This window comes from Pongo abelii, chromosome 14 (assembly GCF_028885655.2).
Source record: "Pongo abelii isolate AG06213 chromosome 14, NHGRI_mPonAbe1-v2.0_pri, whole genome shotgun sequence".
Lineage (NCBI taxonomy): Eukaryota > Metazoa > Chordata > Mammalia > Primates > Hominidae > Pongo > Pongo abelii.
Window position 1 is genome coordinate 113,326,502 of NC_071999.2, and position 22,321 is coordinate 113,348,822.

General features: G+C 37.7%; 1 long non-coding RNA gene across 2 annotated transcripts; it reads left to right on the forward strand.

Moving 5' to 3' along the window:
- Positions 1-1,576: 1,576 nt before the first annotated feature.
- Positions 1,577-18,975, forward strand: LOC129049700 (uncharacterized). 2 transcript variants are annotated; one of them, XR_008512957.1, is made up of 3 exons: positions 1,577-2,152; positions 3,075-3,130; positions 3,541-3,792. It is a non-coding gene; the product is annotated as an uncharacterized LOC129049700 (long non-coding RNA). The 2 variants fall into 2 exon arrangements; XR_008512958.1 differs by lacking the exon at positions 3,541-3,792 and adding an exon at positions 18,916-18,975 and having other exon boundaries at positions 1,637-2,152.
- Positions 18,976-22,321: the final 3,346 nt, after the last annotated feature.

Genomic DNA, 22,321 nt, shown 5'->3' on the forward strand with positions numbered 1-22,321 from the left:
ACATTTTATCATCATGGAAACATGATTTATATTGTATTCTTCATCAGGAAATAAAACCCTGAACAAATCCCTCTCTCTATACATCTAGATCTTTCACCTTATTAATGATCTTTCATGACTGAGAGGAGTGACTGCTAATAGCCACTCTATGCAGATTATAATAAGGTAATAAATAATTATCTTTTAAGGTTATGTACATGCTGATTTCCTCACCAGTTGAAGTTATGTGAGGATAAATATGAGAATACACAGAGGCGGGATTTCCAGGACTTTACACATAGACAATCAGATGAGCCCATCAAATGACACATGCTATTTAAGTACTGGGCAGGCTGCACACCCTCTCACTGCCCACCCCAGACTACCTGTGAGTGTCATATACCCATCTTTCTTCCCCTCCTCCATGTGGCCATATTACATGTTATTTCCAGAATGCTTGCTTTTATCCTTGCTGCTCCTGTGCCTGGGAGGGCTTCCTTGTATTCATCATTTCTTAATGAATTTTTACTCCATTTCAATGAAACATTTCATGTTCTTGGAAGCCTTTCCTAGCTTGGAAACCTTGAGTATTCCTTCTTGTGGCCTCCTATAGAGAGGATGTTTGATGAATGTATGAATGAAGTGGATTGTCATTATTGTAAAAATATTAAAGAAAGGAGCCAATAGTATTAGAATAAATTGTTAGGATTGTTGCTGGGTTTTAACTCCCTTAAATGTGCTTGTTGTTTGCTGAGGACTAGCTAATGTAGCTGGAGTTGTAAACCGGGGGAGTGCTCTTGTTGTTTCTTGCTTGTTTCCTGTCTTCCCCACTGCATGTCTCTGTTTATTTGCCCATTATGGACATTCTATGTAAGTGGAATCATACAATATGTTGTCTTTTCTAACATTTTTTTCCCTTAGCACAATATTTTCAAGCTTTCTTGATGTTGTATCACATATTAGTACTTCATTCTTTTTTATTGCTGAATACTATTTCATTCTGTGAGTCTATCACAGCTTTTTTTAATCCTTTCGTCAGTTGACGGGTATATTGTTTCACTATTTGGCTATTATGCATAATGCTGCTGTAAACATCTGTGTGCAAGTTTTTGTGCATGTAGGTTTTTATAAATAAAATTTCAATAGGTGTATCTTTAACATTTTGAGGAACTGCCAGGCTGTTTTCCAAAGCAGCTGCACCATTTTGCATCCCCACTAGCAATACTGAAGATTCCATTTCTTCCACATCCTCGCCAACCCTTGTTAGCATATGTTTAACTTGGCTATTTATTTATTTACTTTACTTTTTAAGTTGCCAGATAAAATTGTATATATTTATCAGATACAACATAATGTTATGAAATATACATACACATAGTGGAATGGCGAAATGTAGTTAATTAACATAGGCATTACCTCACATCATTATCATTTTGTGGTGAGAATGCTTAAAATCTACCCTCTTAGTGTTTTTCAAGAATACAATACAGTCCTACACCACATAACAACCTTTGGGCCAGTGATGGACCACATATACAACAGTGGTCCCATGAAGTTCTAATGAAGCTGAAATACTCCTATCACCTAGTGACCATGTAGCCATTGTGACATTGCAGTGCAATACATCACTCAACAAATTTGTGGTTGAGATGGAAAACAATTTTAAACTGGGTGTAAATGAGGTTGACATTGAGGAGCTCCTAGAGGTTGTTCCTGAGGAATTGATTAATGAGGAATTCTTGAAATCAAACAGGAACGCATAGCTGAAGAAGTATTCAAAAGAAAAGGAAACTGCAGAAGAAAACTCCCAAAGAAAATTTTGTGAAGTGTTCAGCAGAAGTTTTTGCAGACCTCAAGCTCTTTATAAAGTTTGAAAACATGGAGCCCAACACGGAAAGATTTTCATTATAAAGAGAAATGTTCATGGTGCATTACCTGCTTACAAGCAAATCTCTGATTTAAAAAAACAAACAAACAAGCAAACCACCATGTCATATTTCTGAAAAGACTGACACCTCCTCAAGAAGAGCTTCAAAAGGCATCAAGGCACTGTTATCATATGAGAAGACAGCTCCATGTGTGCTATTGCCCCTGAAGACCTTCCAGTAGGACAGGATGTGGAAGAGGAAATCAGTGATATTAGTCATTAGCCCAGTCACGCCTAAGCTAATATGTGTGTTTGTGTCTTCGTTTTTAACAAAACAGTTTAAAAAGTGAAAAAAAATGTAAAAATTTTAAAAGTAGAAAAAAGTATATGGAATAAGGATATCAAGAAAGAAAACAGTTTTATAGACCTGTACAATGTGTTTGTGTTTTAAGCTAATTATTATAAAAGAGTCAAAAAGTTAAAAATATTAAAAAACTGATAAAATTAGAAGTTAGAATAAGCTAGGGTTAATTTTTTATTGAAAAAAGAAAAATATTTTCATAAATTTAGTGTAGCCTTAGTGTAGTGTTTAAAGTCTGCTATAGTGGATAGTAATGCCCTAAGTCTTCATATTCATTCTCCACTCATTCACTCACTTACTCCTCCAGAGCAACTTCCAGACCTGCAAGCTGCATTCACTGTGAGTACCCTTTACAGGTGTACCATTTAAAAAATTTTAGACCAATTTTTACTGTAGCTTTTCTACATTATATTTAGATATACAAATACCATTGTGTTGTAATTGCCTACAGTATCTAATACAGTAACATGTTGTACATGTTTGTAGCCTAGGATCAAAAGGTAGTGCCAGATAACTTAGATGTGTAGGAGACTATACCATCTAGGTTTGTGTAAGTAAACTCTATGATGTTCACACAATGATGAAATCACCTAACAATGCATTTCTCAGGATGTATCTTTGTCATTACATGATTCATGACTATTGTTATTAACTATAGTCTTCATCGTGTTGTATAATAGATACCTTGAACATATTCCTTCTATCTAACTGAATTTTTTTACGCTTTGACGAACATCTCCCTGACCATCTCTGCTGCAGATGCACCACTCCAGACCCTAATAGAAACCATTATTCTCGCTACTTCTACAAGTCCAACGATGTATCTATACTACATTTTCTTTATCCATTCTTCCATTGATTCCATAGGTTGTTTGCATATCTTGGCTGCTGTGAATAATGCTGCAATGAACATGAAAGTGCAGGTATCTTTTTCACATACTAATTTCATTCCATTTGGATATATACACAGTAGTGGGATTACTGGCTGGATAATATGGTAGTTGTATTTTTGATCTGGGGGGAAACCTCTATACTATTTTCCATAATGGCTGTACTAAAAGTGTACAAAAAGTTTCCTTTTCTCTGCATTCTCACCAACACCTGTTCTCTTTTGTCTTTTTGATAATAGCCATTCCTTTATTTATTTATTTGAGACAGGGTCTCATTCTGTCACCCAGGCTAGAGTGCAGCTGCACAATTCACAGTTCACTGAAACCTTGACCTCCTCACTCCCAGGCCCAATTGATCCTCCCACCTCAGCCTCCCAAATAGCTGGGACCACAGGCATGTGCCACTATCCCTGACTAATTTTCTTTTTAAAATTTTTTTGTAGATATGGGGTTCCCTATGTTGCCAAGGCTGGTCTCAAACTCCTGAGCTCAAGTGATCCTCCTGCATCAATCCCCCAAAGTGCTGGGATTACAGGTGTGAGCCACCATGCCTGGCTGGCAAAAGCTATTCTAACTGGGATGAGGTGATATATCATTGTACTTCTGAATTGCATTTCCCTGATAATTAGTGACATTGGGGATTTTATTACATACCTGTTGGCCACTTGTATGTCTTCTTTTGATAAATATCTTTTCAGATATTTTGTCCATTTTTAAATTGGATTATTTGGGGTTTGTTTTTGCTATTGAGTTGTTTGAGTTTCTTATATGTTATGAACATTAGCTACTTGGCAAATGTAGAGTTTGCAAATATTTTCTCCCATTCTGTATGCTTTCTCTTCCCCACTGTTGATTGTTTCCTTTGCTGTGCAGAAGCTTCTTAGTTTGATGTAATCCCACTTCTCTACTTTCGTTTTTGTTGCCTGTGCTTTTGAGGTCTTATCCAAAAAAATCTTTGCCCACAAGAATGTCATGAAGTATTTTTCCTATGTTTTCTTATAGTAGTTTCATAGCTTCAGGTCTTACATTGAAGTATTTAAGTAATTTTGAGTTGCTTTTTGTGTGTGGTGAGAGAAGTCTAGTTTCATTCTTCAGCATACGGATATCCAATTTTCTCAGCACCATTTATTGAAAAGACTGTCCTTTTCCCAATGTGTGTTTTTGGCCACTTCATAAAAAATCAGTTGGCTGTAGATATGTGGATTTATTTCTGATTTCTCTATTCTGTTCCATTGGTCTATGTGTTTGTTTTTATGTCAGTGCTGTGCTACTGTAGTTACTATAGCTTTGTAGCACATTTTGAAGTTAGGTAGTGTGATGCCTCCAGCTTTGTTCTTTTTGCTCAAGATTGCTTTGGCTACTCAGGGTCTTTTGTAGTTCTATACAAATTTTAGGACTTTTATTTCTATTTCTGTGAAATATAGAATTTTGATTTTATTTCTACTTCTGTGAAGTATAATATTTTGACAGAGATTACATTGAATCTATAGATCATTTTGGTTAATATAAACATTTTAACAATTTTAATTATTTCAATCCATTAACACAAGATATAATCTAATTTATTTGTGCCCTCTTCAATTTTTTTCATCAGTGTTTTGTAGTTTTCAGTGTAGAGATTTTTCAGCTACCTGGAAAAACTTATCCTAGGTATTTTACCTTTTTGTAGCTATTATAAATGAGATGGTTTTCTTGATTTCTTTTTTGGATAGTATGCTATTAGCATAGCATAAAAATGCTACTGATTTTTGTATGTTGATTTCTGTATTCTGTAGCTTTACTAAATTTATTTATTAGTTTTAACAGTTTTTTGATGGAGTATTCAGTGTTTGTTATATATAAAATCCTGTCATGTGCAAACAAGACAGTTTGACTTCTTTCTTCTCTATTTGTTTATCTTTTATTTCTTTCTCTTGTCTAATTGCTCCAATTAGGATTTCAAGTATTATACTGAATAGAAACAAAGAAAGTCTTTGTTTTATTCCACATCTCAGAGAAAATGGCTCAACTTTTTTCTGTTCATATGGTGTCAGTTATGAGCTTGCCAAATGCAACTTTTATAGTGTCAAGGTGCATACCTTCTATGCCTAATTGGTGAAGAGGTTTTTTTTTTTATCATAAAGTGATGTTAAATTTTGTCAAGTGCTTTTTCTGCATCTATTGAAATAATTATGTGTTTTTTCCCTTTATTTTGTTAATGCAACTAGTCAAATTTTTTTTTTTTTTGATGTGCGTATGTTGAACCATCTTTGTACCCCTGGGATGAATCCATTTGAGCATGGTGAATGATTTTTTTTAAGGTGCTGCTGAATTGGGTTTGCTAGTATTTTGTTGAGGGTTTTTGCATCTATGTTCATCAGGGGTATTGTCCTGTAGTTTTCTTTTTCAGTTGTGTTAATGTCTGCCTTTGGTATGAGGGTAATGCTAGCTTTGTAGAATGAGTCTGGAAGAAATCCCTCCTCCTCAATTTTCTGGAATAGTTTGAGTAGAATTGTTATCAATTCTTCTTTCAATGTTTGGTAGAATTCAGCAATAAAGCCAACAGGTCCTTGATTTTTCTTTGATGGGAGACTTTCTACGATTCAATTTCATTATTCATTATTGGTATGTTCAGTTTTCAAAATTTTTTATTATTTAATCATGGTATGTTGTACTTATCCAGAAATTTATTATTTTATTCTAGGTTTTCCAATTTGTTTTCTAACAGTTATTCAGAATAGTCTCATATGATCCTTTGTATTTCTATGGTATTAGTTATAATGTCTCCTTTTTGAATCTCTGGTTTTATTTATTTGAGTCTTCTCTTTTTAGTTTAATTAAAGGTTTATTGCTTCTGCTTATCTTTTCAAAAAACCAACTTTTCATTTTGTTGAATATTTTGTATATTTTTTAGTCTCTATTTCATTTGTTTCTGCTCTGATATTTACTGTTGCTTTCTTTCTACTAATTTTGTTCCTAGTTTGTTCTTGTTTTTCTGCTTCCTGAAGGTACAATGTTTGGCTGTTTATTTGAGATCTTTCTAATTTTTTGGCATAGGTGTTTACTGCTATAAACTTCCCTCTGAATACTGCTTTTACTGTATCCCATACGTTTGTATATCTTTTGTTTCCATTTTCATTTGTCCCTAGAAATTTTTTGATTTCACTTTTAATTTCTTTTTGTCTCACTGGTTGTTCAGGAGCATGTTGTTTAATTTCCATATATTAGTATAATTTCTGAAAATTCCTCTTGTTATTTGTTGTTGTTTGTTTTTATTACTTTTAAAATTTATTTTCAATTGACATACAATAATTGTGCATATTTATTACCGGGAATACAGTGAGATTTCCATACATATAAGGTACAGTGATCAGATCAGGATAATTAACCCATTCATCATCTCAAACATTTATTGTTTCTTTGTGTTGGGAAAATTCAGTATCCTTTTTATAGCTATTTGAAACTATATATTATTGTTAATTAGAGTTATCCTACAGTGGTACAGAGCAATAGAATCAGGGCTGGGCTCTGTGGCACATGCTTGCAATCCCAGCACTTTGGGTGGCCAAGAAGGGAAGAATACTTGAGGCCAGGAGTTTGAGACCAGCCTGAGTAACACAGTGAGACGTTTGTCTCTAAAACATATTTCTCCCATCTAGTTATATCCTTTACCGAATCTCTCCCTATCTCCCCCTCTTTCTCCTAACCTTCCCAGTCTCTAATATCCTCTGGTCTACTTTTTATTTCTATGAGATCAACTTTTTTTTAGCTTCCATACAAGAATGAGAACATATGGTATTTAACTTTCTGTTCTTGGCTTACTTAAAATATAGTGTCCTCCAGTTCCATCCATGTTACTGTGAATGACAGGCTTTCATTCTTTTTAATGTCTGAATAGTATTCCATTATGTATAATGTATATCACATTTTCTTTATCCATTTATCTGTTGTTGGACACCTAGGTGATTCCATATCTTGACAATTATGAATACTGCTGTAATAAATGTGGGGGTGCAGATGTCTCTTTGATATACTGATTTTCTTTTCTTTGGATAAATGCCTGGTAGTGGGATTGCTAGATCATATGATAGTTGTATTTGTAGTTTTTTGAGGAACCTCTCTACTGTTCTCTATAGTGGCTGTACCAGTTTACATTCCCACCAACAGCACCTAAGAGTACCCTTTATCCACATCCTTACCAGCATGTGTTATTTCTTTATTTTTATAATTGCCATCCTAAATGGGGTGAGATGATACCTTATTGTGATTTTGATCCTTCTTTTATTGATTTCTAGTGTCACCACTGCAATCAGAAACAATACAGACAGACCTTAGACATACTGCAGCTTTGGTTCCAGACCAACACAATAAATTGAATATCACAATAAAGTAACTAACATACATTTTTTTAGTTTCCCAGTACATATAAAAGTTGCTTTTATACAATACTGTAACCCATCAAGTGTGCAATAGCATTATGTCTAAAAAATATACATACCTTAACTGAAAATATTTTTTTTTTTTTTGAGAATGCTAACAATCACTTGAGCCCTCAGCAAGTCACAATCTTTTTGCTAGTGGATTGTCTTGCCTTGATGTTTATGGCTACTGACTGATCAGGGTGGTGGTTGCTGAAAGTTGGGGTGGCTGGCAATTTCTTAAAATGTGACATCAATGAAGTTCACCACATGGTTTGTCTCTTTCATGAGAGATTTCTCTGTAAAATATGATAATGTTTGATAACATTTTATACACAGTAGAACTTCTTTCAAAATTAGAGCCAAACCTTTCAAATTCTGCTACTGCTTTATCAACTAAGTGTATGTAATATGAAAAATGCCTTGTTGTCATGTAAACAATGTTCACAGCATCTTCACCAGGATCCCTATCTCAAGAAACCACTTTCTTTGTTCATCCATAGGAAGCAACTCCTCATCCGTTCAAGTTTGATAATGAGATTGCATAATTCAATCACATCATCAGGCTCCACTTCTAGTTCTGGTTCTCTAGTTCTCTTGCTATTTCCACCACATCTGCAATGTCATCCATGAGGGTTGGAATCAACTTTTTTCAAACTGCAGTCAATGCTGTTATTTTGAACTCCTCCCATGAATCATGAATGTCCTTAGTATCATCTAGAATGGTGAATCCTTTCCAGAAGGTTTTCAAATTACTATGCAAAAATCCATCAGAAGAACCTATCTATGGCAGCTATAGCCTTAAAAATGTATTTCTTACACAATAAGATTTGAAAGTCAAAATTCTTCCTTGATCCCTGGTTTGCTGAATAGATGCTGTGTTAGCAAGCATGAGAAACCAGTTAATCTCTTTTTGTATCTCCATCAGAGCTTTTGTGCTACTAGGTGCATTGTCAATGAGCAGGTAATATTTTGAAAGGAATTTTTTTTTTTTTCTGAGCAGTAGGTCGCAACAGTGGACTTAAAATATTCAGTAAACCATAAGGTAAATAGATGTGTTGTCATCCAGGCATTGTTGTTTCATTTATAGAGTAGATTTAGCATAATTCTTAAGGGTCCTAGGACTTTCAGCATGGTAAATGAACATTGGCTTCAACTTAAGGTCACCAGCTGTGTTAGCCTCTAACAAGGAAGTCAGCCTGCCCTTTGAAGCAAGGCATTGACTTCTCCTTTCTAGCTATGAAAGTCCTAGATGACATTTTCTTCCAATAAGGCTGTTTCATCTACACTGTATATATGTTGTTTAGTGTAGTCACCTTCATTAATTATCTTAGGTAGATCTTCTGGATAACTTGCTACAGGTTTACATAGGCACTTACTGCTTCACCTTACACTTTTATGTTGTAGAGACAGCTTTTTTCCTTAAATCTCATGAACCAACTTCTGCTAGCATCCAACTTTTCTTCTGCAGCTTCCTCACCTCTCTCAACTTTCAGAGAATTGAAGAGAGTGAGAACTTTGCTTTTTATTAAGCTTTGGCTTCAGGGAATGTTGGGGTTGGTTTGATCTATGCAGATCACTAAAACTTTCTCCATATCATCAATAAGGCATTTCTACTTTTTTATCAGATGTGTGATCACTGGAGTAGCACTTTTAATTTCTTCCAGAACTTTTTATTTGCCTTCACAACTTAGATAACTGGCATAAGAGGCTTAGCTTTCAGCTGGTTTTAGATTTCAATATGCCTTCCTCACTAAATTCAACCATTTATAGCTTTTGATTCAAAGTGAGAGACATGTGACTCTTCCTTTCACTTAAACACTTTGAGGCCATTGTAAGGTTATTAATTGGCCTAATTTCAGTATTGTGTCTCAGGGAATAGAGAGGCCTGAGGAGAGGGAGACAGATGAAATAAAGGCTGGTTAGTGGAATTATCAGGACACACATAACATTTATCAATTAAGTTTGCTGTTTTATATGGGCACAGTGTGTGGCACCCCAAACCGTTACAATAGTAATATCAAGGATCACTGATCACAGATCCCTATAACAAGTATAATAATAATAAAGCTTAAAATACTGTGAGAGTTACGAAAATGTGATGCAGATGCAAAGTGAACACATGCTGTTGGAAAAATGGTTTCGATAGACTTGCTCAACTCAGGGTTGCCATAAACCTTAGACTTGTAAAAAATGCACTATGTATGAAGCTCAGTAAAAGGAAGCACAAAAAAAAGGTGTACTTGTACTTGATATAATTTTATTTTAAAAAAATTATTAAGACTTGTTTTGTGGCTTGCCAACTGTTCTATCCTGAAGATTGTTCCATGTGCACTGGAGAAGAACATGTATTCTGTTGCCTTTGAATGTAGAGTTCTTTATATATCTGCTAGGTGCATTTTGTCTAAAGTGCAGCTCAGTCTCAGTATTTCCTTCTTAATTTTCTATCTGGGTGATCTGGCCATTGTTAAAAGTGGAGTATTGAAGTCCCTTACTACTATCGTATTATTTATTTCTCCCTTCATGCCTATTAACATTTGCTCTTTATATTTAGGTGCTCCAATGTTGATGTATATATATTTAGAATGTTTCTGTCTTCTTGATGGATTGTGCCCTTTATCATTAGATAATGTCACTCTTTGTCCCTTGTGACTATTTTTGACATGAAGTCTACTTTATCTGATATAAGTGAAACCATCTCTACTCTTTTTGGTTATCATTGGCATGGATTACCTTCTTCTATCTCATTACTTTCAGCCTATGGGTGTTCTTAAGGCTAAAGTGAGTCTCTTACTCATTTTTTTAATTGGATAATTTAATCTATTTATATTCAAAGTAATTATTTATAGGTAAGACCTTAACGCTGCCATTTGGTTGGTTGTTTTCTCATTGTTTTGTAGATATTTTGAATTTTTCCCCTCCCTTGTTTTTCATCTTGATTTAGAGGTTTTCTTTAACACTAAGTTTTAACTTCTTTCTTTTTACTGTTCGTGCATTGGCTATAGTTTCTTGCTTTGTGGCTTACACATAGACTGTTTTATACTGATAACAACTTAACTTCACTAGCATACAAAAACTCTAGACTTTTATACTGTTTCTCACAATGTATATTTTTGATGTCATAATTTACATCCGTTTATATTATGTATTGCTTAACAACCTATTGTAGCTATCATTTTTTTTTATCGTATTGACTTTTGATCTTCCTACTAGAGATACGTATCATTTAAAGAGTACCATAACAGTCTTAAGGTATTCAGAATTTCGTTATATATTTACCTCTACCTCTACCTTTTAACTTTTATGTTTCCAGGTTACTACTTAGCAACCTGTTGTTTCTACTTGAAGAACTGCTTAAGCATTTCTTACAGGGCTGGTCTAGAAGTCATGAATTCTGTCAACTTTTGTTTGACTGGGAAAGACACTATTTCTTCCTCATTTGTGATGGACAGCTTTGTTGAGTATAGTATTTATGGTTGATACATTTTTTTACTTTCAGCATATTGAATATATTATTCCCTTCTCTCCTGACAGGGTTTCTGCTGAGAACTCCCTAATGGAATTTCCTTATATGACTTGACACTTTTCTCTTGCTACTTTTACAGTTTTATCTTTGTCTTTGGACAGTTTAATTGGAGAATTCCTCAGTGAGAACTTCCTTTGGTTGAATCTGTTGGGGTATCTTTTAGTTTCATGTATCTGGATGTCCATATCTCTTCCAAGACTTGAGAAGTTTTCAGTAATTGTTTCACCCAGTAAACTTTCTGTCCCTATTTTTGTCTGTTTTCCTGTAACCTCCATAATTTGACAGTTTATTTGTTTAATAGTGTCCTATAGATCCTATAGGACATCTTTACTTCTTTTTATTCTATTTGTTTTTATCGCCTCTGACTGGGTCATTTCAAAGATTACTTCTTTTTGCTTGATCTAGTTTAATGTTGAAGCTCTCTGTTGTATTTTTTTTTTTTTTTTTTTTTGAGACAGAGACTAGCTCTGTCACGAAGGCTGGAGTGTAGTGGCGCAATCTCGGCTTATTGCAAGCTCCGCATCCTTGGTTCACGCCATTCTCCTGTCTCAGCATACTGAGTAGCTGGGACTACAGGCACCCGCCACCACACCCGGCTAATTTTTTTTTTGTATTTTTAGTAGAGACTGGGTTTCACCATGTTAGCCAGGATAGTCTCGATCTCCTGACCTCGTGATCTGCACCCCTTGGCCTCCCAAAGCACTGAGATTACAGGCATGAGCCACCGCACCCAGCCTCTGTTGTATTTTTTTTAATATTAGTCGTTGAATTCTTCAGATGGAAGATTTCTATTTGGTTATTTTTCATGATAACTCTTCATTAAATTTCTTCTTAATATCATGAATTATTTTCTTGGTTATATTGAATTGTCCATCTGTATTCTCCTGTATTTCATGGAGTTTCTTGAAGATCATTACACTGAATCTCTTTTCCAGCAATTTATAGATCTCTTTTTATTTAGGATCTTTTATTACAGAGGTATTATATTCCTTTGGCAGTGTCATATTTTCTTGCCTTTTCATCAATGTGTCCCTGTGTTTATGTCTACATATTTGGTAGAACAATCACCTCTTCTAAATCTTACAGCATGGCTTTTGTAGGAAAGACTTTCACTTGTAGAAGGGACTTAGTGTGGCAGTTGGAAAGAACATTGTGGCTCTGGTTTTGAGTAGATGGAGTAGCATACCCTCCTTGCAGCTCCTTCAGTGGCATTAAATGTCAGTAATAACTGTGAGTACCTCAGTGGCCTAGGCTATTTGTGGCAGTGGCAGTGTGAGTTGTTAATGTCCTCAGTAGCAATGGCTTTTGGGATTCTCCTATTCTTGTTTTCCCTACAATGAGAAGACTTGGCTGAAAGGATCCCTCTTGGCAACAGGTCTAATATGGCCCACAAGCAGCTACTGTAGTACTGGGTTTCAGAGTGCAAGTGCCCAGAGCGGCTGTAGGGACGGGGTGCTACACTCAGGGTTTCACGAACCTATTATGGCACCTGAGGCCTGGGGTGGATGTTCACTCTCTGTGCCAGTGTTGGGTATAAATTACCCACAAATCCAAGGTCTATGACTCTGAGGCCTAGCAGCCTGGGCCCAGGAGCTGGGCTGTAGTGCAGCATTGGCCCAAGTCTAGGGAAGAAATGTGTTCTGGAGAATTGGGCCCAGAAAGCAGGATACAGTTGCAATTTGGGAACAAGAGCCAATAATGCTCAGTGACAACTCAGGTTCCAGGGGATGATGCAATGTGTAGTGGTGACTCTGGACTCTGGGACAGTGGGATTCAGCAATATCCCAAACTCTCTGAGGCCAGGTGCAGTGGCAGCAAGAACCTAAAGCTGGTAGACTGAAGCTGTTGCTTAGACCTGGAAGCAACACAGCAATAATTCCTCTCCCTGGAGGAGGAAGTGTCTTGGCAACCCAGACTCTAGGGGCTAGTCCAGGCAGGGAAGCATGAGACTAGAGTTGTTTGGCCTGTAGGGAGGGGTTTCTCAGCCCAGCCACTTCTTTGTTTCCCTGGGATGTGGGGTACAACATCAACTGGCTCTTGTCTATTTAGCCACTCGGCTCGGCCAAGGCACCAGTTCCCTAGGAGGCAATGTGTTACTGCAGCTCAGGCCTGGCATGAAGGGGCATGACTGTTCTGGTCATGGCACCTCTTTCCTGGGATGTAGGGTGATCCTTTGGCTTAGGTATAGTGTGAGGAAATAGTGCCTGGGAGGCAGGCACTGATCAACATAGGCACTGGTGAGGCCTCACTGCTCTGGGAGCCCAAGGTATAGTCGTTCCATAGCATTTGTGGGAGACTGGTTCCAGGACCCCCATGGATACCAAAATCCACAGGTGCACAAGTATCTTATATAAAATGGTGTGGTATTTGCATACAGCCGAGGCAGATGCTCCTATATACTCCAAATCATTCCTAGATTACTCATAATACCTAATACAATCTAAGTGCTATGTAAATACTTGTTATACCGTATTGTTTAGGAAACTATGACAAGAATAATCTGTAAATGGTTATTACAGAAGCAACTATTTTTTTAAAAAATATATTTTTGATTTGGAGTTGATTGAATCCATGGATGCAGGACCAATGGATACAGGCAGCTGACTCCTCTTTTCCCAGGAAGCTGGACACTGCTTTGGCTCTCGCACAGGCAGCAGGGTGCAGCAGCATCAGCTGGGAAGGGTAGATGGAGCAGCTGCACCAAGGCATCATTTCTCTGGAAGGGAATGTGCTGCTTCTGTGTGGGTCCCTAGGGGCAGGGCCAGCAGTGACTGGGAAGGATCGATGGAGTGGCTTTGCCAAGGCACCCCTTCCCCAGGAGAGAGTAGGCAGCGTCAGCTCGGGCATCAAGGGTGCAAGGTGTAGCTGCAACTTGGAAGGGTAGGTGGCATGGGTCTCAGTGACTCAGCTCCACGGGGTAGGGTGTTATAGCAGCTCGCAGTTTGACTCAAAGGAGTAGGCGAAGGTGATTTGGTAGTGGCTAGGTAAGCCTCAAGGACAGAAGGTTGCCATGGCCACTTGCCCCCGTAGCAGGACACGCTCCAACATAGTTCCAGTTCCAGCCAAAATGGTGTAGCACAGTAGTTGCATGGGCCACAGAGGGCAGGGCAGTGTAGCTCTTTCTGCAAGGGGAGCACAGCTGCATGGACTCCAGGCAGCTACCTCAGCTGAGCCTAGTGCCTGTGAGGACAGCAAGAGTCCCCAGGGGTGAGGTCTCTAGGTGTCCAAGGTATTGGTGGGGGCTACTGTGGTCCCTTTGCTCACCTTTGGGCCAGCTGACTCCTTCATTCTCTATGTGGCTATCTTGAGTTTCTGTGCTCTATAGGATTTGTGCTATAAATAAATATATATATAAAATAGAAAATTACAGAAAGAAACAATTCATAAGTTTTAAATTGTGCACCATCCTGAGTAGTGTGATGAAATCTCATGCTGTCCAACCTGAGATGTGAATTCTCCCTTTATCCAGCGCATCCATGCGGCAGATTCTCCCTGCTGTGAGTCACGTAGCCGCCTTGGTTATCAAATCGACTGTCCTGGTATCACAGTGCTTATGTTCAAATAATCCTTATTTTACCCAACAATGACCCTAAAGCACAAAAGTAGTAATGCTGGCATATTGTTAAAACTTTTCTATTTTATTATTAGATATTATTGTTAGTCTCTTACTGTGCCTAATTAAACTCTATTGTAATTAAACTTTATCATTTAATTAAACTTCATCTTCATAATAATTAATTAAACTGTAGTAATTAAACTTTATCATCCGTACGTATGTATAGGGAAAACCAGTATATATGTAGGGTTCGTCCCATCTGCAGCTTCAGGCATCCACTGGGGTTCTTGGAATGTATCCTCTGAGAATAAAGGGGGACTACTGTGTAATGAAGCTCCAGTTATTGCTGGTACATTTCCTCATTTGAGAAAATACACCACTTCGTGGATTCAACTGGACCCCTTAACTTCAGCCTCGCACATTCGAAATGTTTAGGACTTTTCACAGGGACCAGGACATGTGGTTGGTTTAGAACAAGATACCACAACGTGTTGACCAGCATAGTTTTTAACACTAGAATCTACAATCAAGAGGCCTGCAAGGTCAGGGGAGAGGGCAGTGGGTGCGAGTGGCCAATACATGCGGCCAGCGTGTTACAATGAGCATAAACCAGTTTTGCTTCTCATTTCATCACAATTCTGATGATGGATATTAACATCTTCATTTTGTAAATGACAAAACTGAATCTTGAATATATTAAATAACTTTAGCAAGATGACCTACGTAGCTAGGAAGTTTGAAGTCGAGAGGTGAACCAGCCCTGTCTGCTGCCATGCCCCACTTTCTGTCTGCAGTATTGTGCGCTGTGGTTTCTTCTCCTGTATCCTTTTCTTAAATACAAGATATTATCCTTAAATCTTGCAACTGTGGCTTATCTTTTCACTGAACCAGCCCTCTCCAAGGTTATCAATGTCCTTCAAACTCCAAACCAGTTGGTCTCACCATAGTCTTTGTTCCCTGTGTTGGCCGAGCAGCAAGGTGTCTGATTGATCTCGCTGCCACTTTTTCACACTTGGTTTTCAGCTCTTAAGAAAACATTTCCCCCTTTACTAGCCTCTTGCTTCTTGGGTCACTCCTACTGTGGCTTCCACATTATTCTATTTCCTAAAGCGGGCATATTCTAGGACTCAACACCGAAATTCATTCGTTTTCACTTTACTCTCTTCTTTGACAATTCATTGTCACACATTTGTATGGATAATTCCATAATGTCCATTTGTAATCTATTCACTTCCAGATACCTCCACCTGGGTGTCCTCTTCTTGTGTCTGCTGTTTGTTTTGATCAGCTGATACAACTTTATCTTAATGTTTTGAAGTTAAATCTCATTACGTGCATCAAACACTCTTCATTTTGTCACGGCCTCCACCAGTCTCTATTACTTATGTTAAATTGATTTACATATTTGTGTCCCTGGTAGACACTGCAGGCATTTAAGTTTGTGATCTCTCAAAAATCAACCTTTTCAAATATCAACACATCTTAATGACTCATCTAGCTCAGGGGTCAGCAAACTGCTATTCGTTGGCTAAATTTGCTCTGCTTCTTGTTTTTATAAATAAAGCTTTATGGGAACACATGACCATTTGTTTGCATATTGTCTACAGCTAATTTGTATCATAACAGCAGAATTAAATAATACTAACAGAGACAATATGGACACAAAAACGTTTACTATATGGCTTTTTACAGAAAAAATTTGCCACCCCAAATCTTGCTCCTATTCCAAAGTTCTTTATTTTGAAGGATATGCTATCATTCCTGCAACCACTCAGGTTAGAAACCATGTAAGTCATCTCAAGTCTTTTTTGTTTAACCTCTTCTATTTTTCTAATCACAACAACATTCTGTAAATTTCTTTCTTTTTAAGGCCTGTCACATTCCATTCTTCCGTATTCTAATACTTATCACACTATTATACAAGTCCTTCAACTAATTTCCCTATTTTTATACTTTTGCCTTCTTACTTATTGTGTAGTGCACTCCTTATTAACTTTCCTAATTCCATAAAATCGTCTTTTCTTCAAAAGTCTTAAGGAGTCATTCATTGGAATAAGCAACAGACTCATCTTATTATATAACTTTATTACATAATGTGCAATTTCTAAAAGGTTTAGTGATCACCAGGCTAACATATAAATGGGCCTGTCTAAATTACTCGTGTAAAAGGGATACATAATTTGTCTAAAATCATATTTCTGGCCATGGCAAAGCTGAAATTCTCATCCAAATCTTTAGGCTGTCAATACAGGACTCTTTTTATTATTTAGCCCTTCATACACACCCTTTCCCTGTCTGACCTCAGTCAAATCTCTAAAGATTTTTCTATTACCACCTAAATGAACCCTATAGTTCTGCAAAACATTTCCACTTCTCACCTCTGCATTTTAATCTTAGTCTTCATTCTGCATACTATCCTGTTTCTCTACCTTTTGTTCCTTTATAGGCTGCCTCAAAACCTCTTCCTCTACAAATCTTTTACTACTTTTTCACTTTCCTGTGTTCTCTGCTTCCCTTTTTATAAGATTTAATGGCTTATAGCAATACTGTTAACATAACTGGTTCATGTTGTATTTGCATATTCTCAAATATAAGTCTTTCTAGCTATATGATAAGCCTACCCTTCTCTGGGGTAGGAGCTCTGCTGTTCTGACTGCAGTGGGATGTGTTTTGGGGCAGTCTGGGACCTACAAAGCTACAGCCAGTGGCAGGGTGGGCAGAAGGCAGAGGGGCCTAAAAGAACAGGATGGGAAGAGCGAGCCCAACCAGTAGGGGTTGTCACTGCGGAGGTTGACCAGAGTCTGCTTAAGTTTCCCTCAGTTAAGTGTTTCTACACACACAGTTCCCAACTTGGTTGAACATGCTGCTTGTGTTGAATGCTTAGTGTCAGGTGGGACACAGTAAGGTGTTTCGCCCCTCACTACAGGGTTCAACATCATTCATAGAAGGCGGAGTGGGTAAGACATAGGTCTGGGTGGAGGGCACCAGCTTGGGAGGGTTGGAGTCCTGTTAAAACATTCATCCCAACAAGGAAAAAGAAAGCTGAACTGAAAAACAGTGCCAGCAGTCTAGTTATAAAGACAGTGAGTGTGACAAGGGTGAGGAAAATGCTGTGATTTTTGTGAGCAAATGTGTTTTTAGGCTCATGGGAGCCTCCCAGCCCTGACCTGGTGGGTCTGAGCAGACTGACACACAGGTGGCCTCGGGCAGGTTGGCTCACCATTCAGTCAGGCTGGACCTCTGGCTGACTTTGAGGATGTCCACAGATCAGAGGGTCTGGGGAAGACACAGACTGACATCCTTCCCTGATGCCTCCTGCCACCCAGAGCTCTTATCACTGCGCTTGACGCCCCTCAGTCTCCCAACACATTTGTCGCTGCTACCGAAGAGGATTGCAAGTCATCTTGTGTTTACTTAACACACTTACAGAAGAGTGGCGGCTGGGAGGACAGGGGAGGCAGGCGCAGAGCAGGGAGGGAGCACAGACACAGATGGAGGTGAAATGTTGACCTGGAAAGCTGCTTCCTTGAGAGTGAGCAGGGCATGGCAGAGATGCAGCCCTCCATTATTCTGCCGTACACAGCAGGCATTATTAGCAGTGAAAATAAAAGAAACGAAGCAAGGAAAGGCCACAAGAAGAGGAATGAATGATCCCCAAGGTCAGAAGCTGTGACTCTGCCCTATCTCCCAGGACAGGTCTGGCCCGTGGTGGATGCCTGAGAATGTGGTCATTGAGGGAGAGAAAGAGAAAACAGCTCTTTAGAGAGGGAAATAGGATAGTCAGAAGGAAATGCTGATATAGAAACTGGCCATCCGTCTTCTGGATTTGAGGAAATATGCTGAAGAAATGGTTTCTCAATGTGTCTGCCCCATCAAATTCACATCCAGTTCAAGACAAAGCAAGGATACTGTAGGTGGAAAAGGTGCCTAATACCTCTTCAATGGATGACACCAGTTTAGGTAAAGAAATGGCATCACCAAGAGGCTAGAAGGGTAAAGAAATGGCATCACCAAGAGGCTAGAAGCCCTGATGGCAGCCACCCAATGAGCCCGAGGTGGATTCAAGAATGTTTCATCTTATTTTGTCTCCCTGTCTCCTTCCTTAACAACCTTCCTTAGGAGAGAAGCAAATGAGACATAAGGTCAGATGAGAAAGCAGTGCCCTTCAGTTCAAGAAATGGGCAGTTTCCATGGTGGTTTCTGCTTATCTCATAATGGATTAACATTTAAGGTGAAGGAGGAAAAGTCCCGCTTGGTTTAGAATCCTATTTCAAGGTAATTTTAAGCTCTGCTAGTATTAAAATTTCACTTTTTTTTTTTTTTTTTTTTTTTTTTTTAGCCAAATGGAACCCAAATTTAGCCCCTGTGGAGTCTCCTGCTAGCCCTCCCAGTCTGAAACCCCATTCCAAATAAAACTCACAAGAGAGTTTATTTAAACTATTTTTTTATAACAAACTGGGATTTATTCTTAGAGCTGCTGATGGAACACTTTAATTTACAAACGGGTTTCCCAAAGCTTCATAAAGCCACCAGATGCAAAGAGAAGAGGCTGCATCACCGTGCTCAGCCTGTTTAATGCAGGCAATATTGTAAACAGCACTCTAGGGGAAGGTTTCAGAAGTACATTTAATTGCATTTTCCACTTCTTGTAACAGCAAGGGATTAAGCCAAGATGGAACGTAATGGAACCTGCTCCATCCCATCACCTTAAAGTAAGAGAGGAAAGGAATGCACAATGGTAGGCTTATCAGGAAAAAAAAAATGCCATCATCTTTATTTGAATAAGTTTGTGAATGCGCAAAAGCAAACATATTAATTTGTATTTTGTTTTCTGGTGGTCAGTGTGTACCTAAAAAGTTTACTCATATTTATTAGAAATAATTTTTGTCTCTCCTCATGGAATCTTGATTTCAGAAATAAATAAGTTCTAATCAGTATTTTATAGGCAGCACCGTTTAAATAGCTTATATCCTAATGATCCATACAATATATAGTAAGGAATATCTGGACTAGAGAAATGGGCAAGTACTAATTACTGAACTTTCAGCTTATTTGGGCTGTTGTAATGCCATAAGGCATGAGAAGAAACAAAGATGAGCTAGCTAGGCATTTGTTTCCAACACTCCCATTGAGGTTATTCCCATTGAGATCATTCCCGTTGGTCATTAGATGAGACAATAAATGCAAAGTGCCCAGTATAGTGGATGGAAAGTAATAGGAGCTGAATGTAAGTGAATCCCTTGCCCCTTTTAACAATTAGTAAATAATAGTATTTCAAAATTAATCATACTATAGGTTGTTTTATTTTTGGGTCTGTATGCTCTCTTCTAACTTTTTTCTCCGTGACAGAACATTTGTTGATTTTTACATTTCTAGCGCCTTAGCAAAATCTTCAGTAAAAGTACAGAGATGCAGACTCTGAGCTAAATATCTAAAATCTGCCACTTACTAGCTAAGGTTTAATATAGCTTTACTTCAATTCTCAAACCTTAAAACTGAAGAAAATAATTATCCTCACTTTATGGGATTAAGAATTAGCAAACACAAATGCTTAGCAGAGTGGCAAATAATAGACAACACTTAGTTCCCATAAGTCTTACCTCTGTTATACGGTGGGTGAACATTTGATAAAGGAATATGTGAGACAGAAAAGGCTGAAAAACACCAGTGTGGCTCAGTGCAGTCATTCTGTCCACAAAGGTCTCCATTAAATTACAATAAACAAATAATTAGAAAATTTAGAAGTGTGCAGAGGGATACCCCCACATGACATTTTAAATTTTTTTGCAAGGCCATGTATGTTCCTAGTAAACCATACATACTCCCAATTTTTTTAATGAAAAGATTTGACATAATTTTCTCATACTGCAAAATTTAACTCCCATTTAGGAATCAACAAATCTGAGATCTTTTATGTTGAAATGAGAGCAGGAATGGTGGAGCAGTTTTCAAAATATTTATAATGAGTCAGCGGTAGACAAAACACATCTAATAAGTTCTCTGGAAAACCATAGTTTTAATTTGCCATTTTGCTGGCTATGTTTGCATTCAAAAACTCAGAAAAAATATGTAGCACAGTTTTCAACAGATGAATGCACTTCAGTATCAGTAATTATTAATACTTCAAAGTGTGTTTGAATTTGCTTGAGTTTAGTTAATAAGAAAACTTTCTTCCTTTTTGCTTTTTAGAAAATTAAACATTAACCAGGCATTTTTCTTAACAATCTGCCGTTATGAGCCATACTGTGGACTTTCGTCTTAACACAGGCAACTCTACCACATCTGTACGTGAACAGCCCTGACATAGAGTAAGAACAAGCCAATTGCGCAATTTAATGAAATGCTTTGGAGTTTAGGTTTAGATAACACCTGCTTGCTTCCTCGTCTCCCCCAAGTATGACCACGATGGTGAAGAGAAAATGTAAACTTAACGTTAGTTAAGAAATTATTGTATTAATTGTAGATTATTAAGAGATCTCAGATAGATGATATTTTTAAAATGTTATGTAGAAAATTCTTCCCTTAAAAAAATCCATACCTTGGGCCCAGGGTGCTCCTATGCCCTTACTCTGAAAGGGATAAGACACTCCCAGGATACAAAGTCACAGGAAAATGAGAAAAGGGTGCCAAGGACCATTTGCCATATAGGAAAATTGGTCAGATCTAAAATTGTTAGGTCATAAGACTCAGTTTCTAGTCTGTTGGAAACCAAAATCGCATGGGGGTGGATTGGGCAGAGAAGGATCATAGTTTCCTCTAGGCCGAGGAGAAGATAACAGGAAAGAGAAGGTCTGGTCTAAGAAATAGGACTACATGAGCTGTCATCAGCTTGCAAGGACAAAAATTATCTCACTTGCCATAGACTGGCCAGACCAATGTCTCATGAGGCTACCGAATTTCCAAGCTGTATCAGTTGGAGATCTATTAGGTTGGTGCAAAAGTAACTGTGTTTTGTGTCTTTAAAAGCAGTGGCAAAGACCACAACTACTTTTGCACCAATCTAAGAGATCTTTCTCTTTCTCATTTTCCGGATTTCAAACTTGCTCCTGCTTTGGAAACAATTTCTCATGTTAAACACATATGCAATCGTGTCCTAGCTTAGTGTCTTTTCTTTTCTGTGTTGCCTACTTGGTAATATTCAGTTGGATTTTGAGGATGCCTCAGCTGTAGTGTTGGTCCAAGGATGGCTCAGACCAGTGGGTTGTTCTTGGGATTGCATTTCACCAAGGTGCTAAATGTCTGCCTCCAAGGTAAAATAATGTTAGAGAATGCTGTAGTGTAAATAAATGCACATTACAATTTTTTTCAGATTAATTCATATCAGCCACCATTTAAATTATTAACCAATCTTGTAAATGAATTGTACACTTTATTTTAAAACAAACTTACAGAGGACCAAGTATAATGGCCCAGAGCTGAAGAATGGGATTTGGAGAGTCAGAAAAACATTGTTTTGAGTCCCGGGGTTGTTACTTAGAGAGCTTTGTGAGTTTACCTTGGAAAAGTCACATAAATCCCAGAGACTTGATTTTCTGATTTGTAACAGCTCACACAGTAAGTGATGATAAGGTAGTGCTGAATGTATTTAAAAAGAATGACTATTTTATCCTAAATTACTATTTTTCCACACTATAGAGATGATATAATAGTAGTAACTAATAATTATTTACCTTTTACTATATTTCAAGGGCTTTTCTAAGTATTTTATAAGCATTTTCTCACTTAATCCTCACAATAACCCTGAG